We start from the raw sequence: 6627 nt of genomic DNA, 5'->3' as shown, positions 1-6627 counted from the left end.
AAGAAAACAAAAAAGAATTTTATATTATATATTAAATTTTATATTATATATTAAATTTTTATATTAACATTTACAACGTTTCTTTTTTTTTTACTCGTTATAAGTTTTGGTCGCATCGGCTTCCGTTCAGGGGCTATGCATATGGGTGGTGGTGTAGATTGTCGCGGTGGTCGCGGTTTTTCTTTAACGACAGGTCCTTTTTGCGAGAAAGTGGCAACTGGAGTAGCGAATTTAGGTGCTATTGATTTGTCGGCGGGAGCTACGACCACTGTTGCCGAAGTCGATGATACGATAGTAGGTTGTAAATTAGTGACCGGTTCCGTAGTCCAATATATGGATGGATGGAAATCTCCTCCCTGAGCGTATTCCCGAATTACTTCGCGGATCCGGACTTTTACTCCGCCCCTTTTACTGCGTCTCTTGCGGAATTTTCTTGGCATCTATTGTTGAACAAGTGATATATTTTAAGTTATATGCCCACCCTAAGATGTAATAATAGGAGGTGATAGCCAGTGACTCTCGAACGCCGTGAGGCGCGGACAAGAGTCTGCGATGATGTCAGAAATGTTAGGGAGATCTCAGAAACACCTTTCGGCACGAGGTACATTATCTTGTCGGAGATCGATAGAAGGAAAATGGTACGCTCTGCCGAATTTGTTGCGTTTATATACAGTTATCACTATGGCGTCTCGCGGTAAGGGGGTGTTATTTTCTTACATGTGTCACGTCTGTGTGAAAATATTCTAGCAAATTCTTCGATTATTAATTTACTGATTTTAGGCTTAATTGTACTAGATTTCAGTACGTGAATGCAAAAGGTCTGTACTATAAGGTTGTACACTGTTTATGTGGCCGCGTCTGCTTCGCGCGTGTTGCAGCAGGGCGTGGAGAGAATGTATACAGAGCTGCGCTACGTTTTTTCATTCCGTGTTTTCGACAGATTATTTCCTCGAGCAATTATCACTGTTCGACTCCCGGCCGAGATAATATTTTTCGCAATGAAAAATTAATCGTGATAGTACTGCGGTAGTTTATTAGTTTGCGTTGTAAGAATTGCGTCTGAAAAAATTTCGGCGCGCATTTAAGGATCTACATATAGTATATAAATTCACACGAAATTATATTAGAAGCATCCAAGATCCAGTTTGACCGTAAATAGTTTATTCTCATCGGTATTTAGTTTGAAAAATTAATTATTTAATAGGTTATTTAACATTATTAAGATCGATATAAGATGCATCAATAATCGTTAAATCGTTAGTCAATTTAACTCGTGATATTACTGCGGTAGTTTATTAGTGTTGTGCTTCAAGTCTGATAAAATTTCGGCGCGCAATCGAAGAATTACATACGTAGTATTGTATAAATTCACACGCAATTATTTAGAAGCATCCGTGATCCAGCTTAGATCGCTGTGGCATTGTCTCATTCGGTTTAAAATTCAACGATCCAATAAGAATTGATATTGTTTATTTACGTTGCTTAAATGATACTATCTATTCCTAGTTTCATTAAGACCACCATGTATACGTTACAGAAAGGATGCTCCTACGTGCAGGCAAACTGTAGTACATGAAACTGTGTCAAAGTGGTCTGCTGCAGGCGTCGACTACACGTCTAAAGCACTTCTATTCCTGCAAGTCTTATAAGATTTACACAGCCTTTATTTTTCTTCTCTTACTATCATAATATATTATCCTACGTTTTGATTTGATTTGTGTTATTTATTCTATCGCAAACATCACTTATTATACACTATAATGTAAAACACATTTTAGATCTTGCAATTTTGTCTTGCTATTGTGCCTTTTCTAACTTGATTTGAAATGTCGTTTTAACTTTTCATTTAAAAGTAAAATCTTGTTTTAAATTATCATTGAAAAGTGATGGATTTTATACAAGTACAAACAATATCATATACTTTATGAACTTTCATGTACTTTGTTTTTGGTTCTATATTTATTTTAATGATCAAAACATTTAATATAAAAAGATAAAGATGTAGCTAAACCATGATGTATAATATAATATATTTTGCATAAATAATTATAATTCATAATTAGACCGATAAGAATAAATCAATTAAGAAAAATAATTTTATTTTTGGTCACAAAATGGATCTTAGTACTTAATAATACAAATACGTAAATCTTTGCAATTATATTTTTAAAACTATATATTTGAAACTATTACGGAAAAAAAAATAGATTAGATAGGTACAGCAAAGCTATAATTTACTTCGTGAATTATAACTAACACCATCTATAATTAAGAAAATTTGATGGTTTAACAATTTGCTAATGTTACTCATTGTCAGCTATCAACTTTTCAACTTAAACATAGAAAACTGATTGCCCATACATTACGTTTGTAGATTTGTTGAATCAGTAAAGTTTTGAGCTGTTTTTTTTTTGTATACGTCAATTCGGTTTATCGAATGTGAAACGTAGTTGTAAAGTAAAGTTGAAATGTTAATATCTTAAGTTAGATTTGTTATCAATTTTAATAATAATATTAATAAGCACTTTTTAAATCTGTAAATAATTTATTGTGAAAAGTATTATAACTCAGGCATTTTTTATAATATATTATTTATAGATTTGTGTGTAAAATGCTTATTAGTATTATTATAATTGATAGAATAAATCTAATTTAAGATATTTAAATTTCAACTTTAGTTTACAATTGCATTTCAACAAACTGAATCGGCGCATAGTTTATAAAATTGAAAAAATATAATTGCAAACATTTGCGTATCAATATTATTGAGCACTAACAATAAGATTTGTTTTAATCGAAAATAGGATTATTTCTCTTAACTAGTATTTCGCATAGGTTACGTTTAATATAAATTAAACAAAATATATTCATTTATTTTTAACGATCAACACTACGACAATCGATCCACAAATTGCAAGGCAATCTGTTAACAAAGCCAAGTGTAATTTCCTGACGAACTCTCGATATTTAAAAAACCATGAAATATGTATCCGCGAGGATCAAGCAATTGAGAGTCAAACGTGGTTCTTTGTACGTAATTAACTATTTATTTTTTAAAAATATTGAACGTTTCGACTCTACTTTGGAGTCATCTTCAGCATAACTAATCTCTATACTCCTCCGAATATTTGAAACGAGGTCACCATCAAATTTACAGATCTGATGTGCAATCTAATAAAATATTTCATTAACCCCAAATTAATCAATCTGTTGTCAAATTAAACAATCTGTTAAACATTGTAAAATAGAAGGCTCGCAGAGGCTATAAATACGCGTCGATGGTAGTATACCCGAGTAGAAATTTGGTCAGGATGCCTTATGTCGTATAAAACCCTGATCAGGTATGAATAAGGCATATTTAACTATGGCATGCCAGATTAGTACCTTTATAGGACCTTTTTATTTTATTCTCGAAATTAATTTAAAAAATTAGTCAGGCATGCTTGATACGGCGTCAATCAGGACCTTTTCCAGTCATCCTTAAAAAAATTTTACAATCTATAAATATATATATATGTATATTATAGTCCGTTCTTAAATCTCAAGCACGGCTCTCTGATTGGTTCATTCACTGACTTAAGACCATCTCGAATCTTGAGCAACGTACAATATTATTTGAGGTAGTGTACCATATATTATACCTTATCATACACTAAGAATCTTATGTATAAGAAATCAATTAAGATCTCCGTGTCGAGCTATGTGGTTCCGCGGTAAGACGGTGGCTTGCTTACGTTCTCAATTGTGATTGGTCAATTCGCTTACTGATTACGTTTACGACCTTACGTTTTTCTATGTGCCATGGGCTTCACACGAATTACTGCGAGACCTCGGTTCGAATCCCGGTATCGCGTTTGAGCGTCCGACATTTTTTCTTGGCCCAGCTCTTACACTTATATGAATTAACTATAATTCCTTGTTTCGATTCAAAATCGATGAAACAAGGAATTATATATATAGTTGATTCAGTAAAAAATAGGATTCTCAGTGTATAAGGGATTTTTTTTTATCCTGATAATAGCCTGAAAAGATCCTTATGAATCAATCTAATACGGTTCTCAAAAGGTAAATGAAATTCGGTTCTGAACATGCAATGCGTTACACATCTTGGCTGGACCGAATCAGGTAACCTTACCAGGACCAGATTATGTATTACGGCACCCCTGATTCGGACCTGCTCAGTCAAGTAATATAATTTCTACATGAACTCTCACTTTGAAAGTTTGCCGGGTAAACTCCTTCGTAAACTGACGTTTGGGTCATATCGCTTGAAGTAATATAGTATACCATACTTCTCTCGCAAGTAGAGCCCGATCCTTTCCCAGTCGTAAGGAACCGTCGAGTTTGAAATACGCTCCACCTTCGAAGATCGTTTCAGGATCGGCTTTCCGACCTCTCACTCTACTATCCATATTAAATATGGAATCCCATAAGTCGGGCGATAATGCAATATGCCGACGTCAGGTCTCGGGGTTACACGACTGACACAGCATAAGAGCTCACACGAGACTCTCTATTAAATTCGACTTTACCGCCATTTCTCCTATCTGTGCTCATCGAAATCCGCCGTATATTTGATCTATGTTGAAGTTGTCTACCCTTTTTTCTTTTAACATTCATCTTTTTACATCCGCTTGCTACAGACTCGTGTATCATGGTGGAGATATTATTTCATAGTACAGTAATAAAAGAATTATTTTTAGTAATAAAAACAAAAAATATAAAAATAATGTATAAAACAAAATAAAACGTAATGTGATAAAAAAATAAAATAAAAACTAAAATAAAAAATCAAAATAAATTAACAAATGCCAATAAGAGCCGACACTGGATGTTGGTATGTAAATTTATTTAAGATTAGTAGACAATAAGTACACTAATTATTTCGTAAAACATAAAAAATGAAATAATTACTCGTAAGAGGCACGTCCTTTCCGATCTTCTATAATCTCTCCCGGTTTTTTTTAATTCTTCCAGTTATTTCCAATTCTGCTAGGCTTTTCGCTGCTACAAGCTTATCTTTGATATTCAAACTGTTATGTCTAGCTTCATTATAGTGTGTAAATAATGTTTTCAGGTTGTTATTAATGCATCCTTCCTCCAAATTTAATATTTTTGGGAATTTTTTACATTTAGAACATATCAGAAATGTTCATTTCTCTATTTTGTACTTAGTTAATACAATACGTACTTCCGGTATCTTTATTACATCTTGATATACGTATGACTTGGGCCCGTGATATACATATTTCCAAGTGATTTTGTAAAAGGTAATCTATTTCATTCGTATTACCCCATATCATTTGTTCTGGACAAACATCCTTTTCACATATTGCGTTACATTGCGTTATAAATAAGAAACATGATTGTACTTCCAGACATTCGTTCATTTTTTTTTTCGATGTCATTATATACACTGTGTAGCTTAGCTTTAGTTGATTTCCAGGAACGGACCCATGTAGGTCTTGCCAGTGAGAACATAAACCTAAGAGTACTCTCCAGTAGCTCTGTCAGGAGATAAACTTAAGCCTTCTATGAAAAACGCCGTCCAACAAACTGAACACTTCGCCGTTCTTGTTTCACCGTCAATTATATACTTCTCTAGTATCTGCTGTCCAATATCTGATTTTGCATACACATAAAAATGATTATGGACCGAATGGTACATTGTATCATGATTTATGAAAGGCAACAGAGAAAAATGATTATTTTGAAATGTCATTTGACATTCATCACATGTTCCATATATATGTGTACTGTGGTAAGAAATTCTATATTTTCTCGTTAGAGAGAGAGAGAGAGAGAGAGGTATTCACGATCTAAATGATCAGTTAGTTCGTCCATTCCATGTTTCTTGTATAAATGGTGTAACATTACATTATAATCTTTCTCGATTTCAAAAGGTCCAGAAGAAGGAGATTCCGAGCAGGAAATACATTTTATACGTTTACAAGTAGCGTCTGGTTCAGCAATTTCTCTGTGTATTTAAATAAATTTACACACCAACATCCAGTGTCGGCTCTTATTGGCATTTGTTAATTTATTTTGATTTATTCATACGAGCCTTACTATATTATATATTTTTTCGTTAAAATAAAAAACTTTTTCTCTCTTTGTGTAAATTTTCTGTAAATCAAAATCAAATGTTAAGCAAATCCGAGGGGTCAACCACTATGGGAATCACTGTACATTTTTTTAGAAATATATTGCGGCAATAGAGTAATAAAACAGGTAATGCTAGCAATACTAGCAATAGTAAGAATATGCTAGCAATACATAGCAATACAGAGCAATATATAGCAATACACAGCAATACATAGCAATACGTAGGAATACATTAACAATACTTGGCAATATTAAGCATAATAGATACGCGAGGTAATAGATGATTATGTTTACACCGTGCATTTAGGCTGTGGCCTATACAATAGATGTCGTTGTTTATCCTGTAGACTTGTAGAGTGTAGGTTAAACAAAGACACCTACCATATAGGTCGCGGACTAAGCGCACGATGTAAACGTAGGCAGTACGAGATACCGGATAACAAGTATACATTTTCGGGGTAAGCGTTTAATCAATCTTTAATTATATTAGGGGTACGGTCCACTTAACGCTATGTTCAGATT

The 6627-nt window shown here is 33.3% G+C and overlaps 1 pseudogene; it reads right to left on the bottom strand.

Moving 5' to 3' along the window:
• The window catches only part of LOC108776573 (sec1 family domain-containing protein 2-like), a 21835-nt pseudogene extending 21395 nt beyond the window's left edge, over positions 1-440 (bottom strand).
• Positions 441-6627: the final 6187 nt, after the last annotated feature.

This window comes from Cyphomyrmex costatus, unplaced genomic scaffold, assembly GCF_001594065.2.
Source record: "Cyphomyrmex costatus isolate MS0001 unplaced genomic scaffold, Ccosl1.0 scaffold363, whole genome shotgun sequence".
NCBI lineage: Eukaryota > Metazoa > Arthropoda > Insecta > Hymenoptera > Formicidae > Cyphomyrmex > Cyphomyrmex costatus.
The sequence above is the reverse complement of the archived record's forward strand: the minus strand, read 5'-3'. Positions and strand labels throughout refer to the sequence as shown.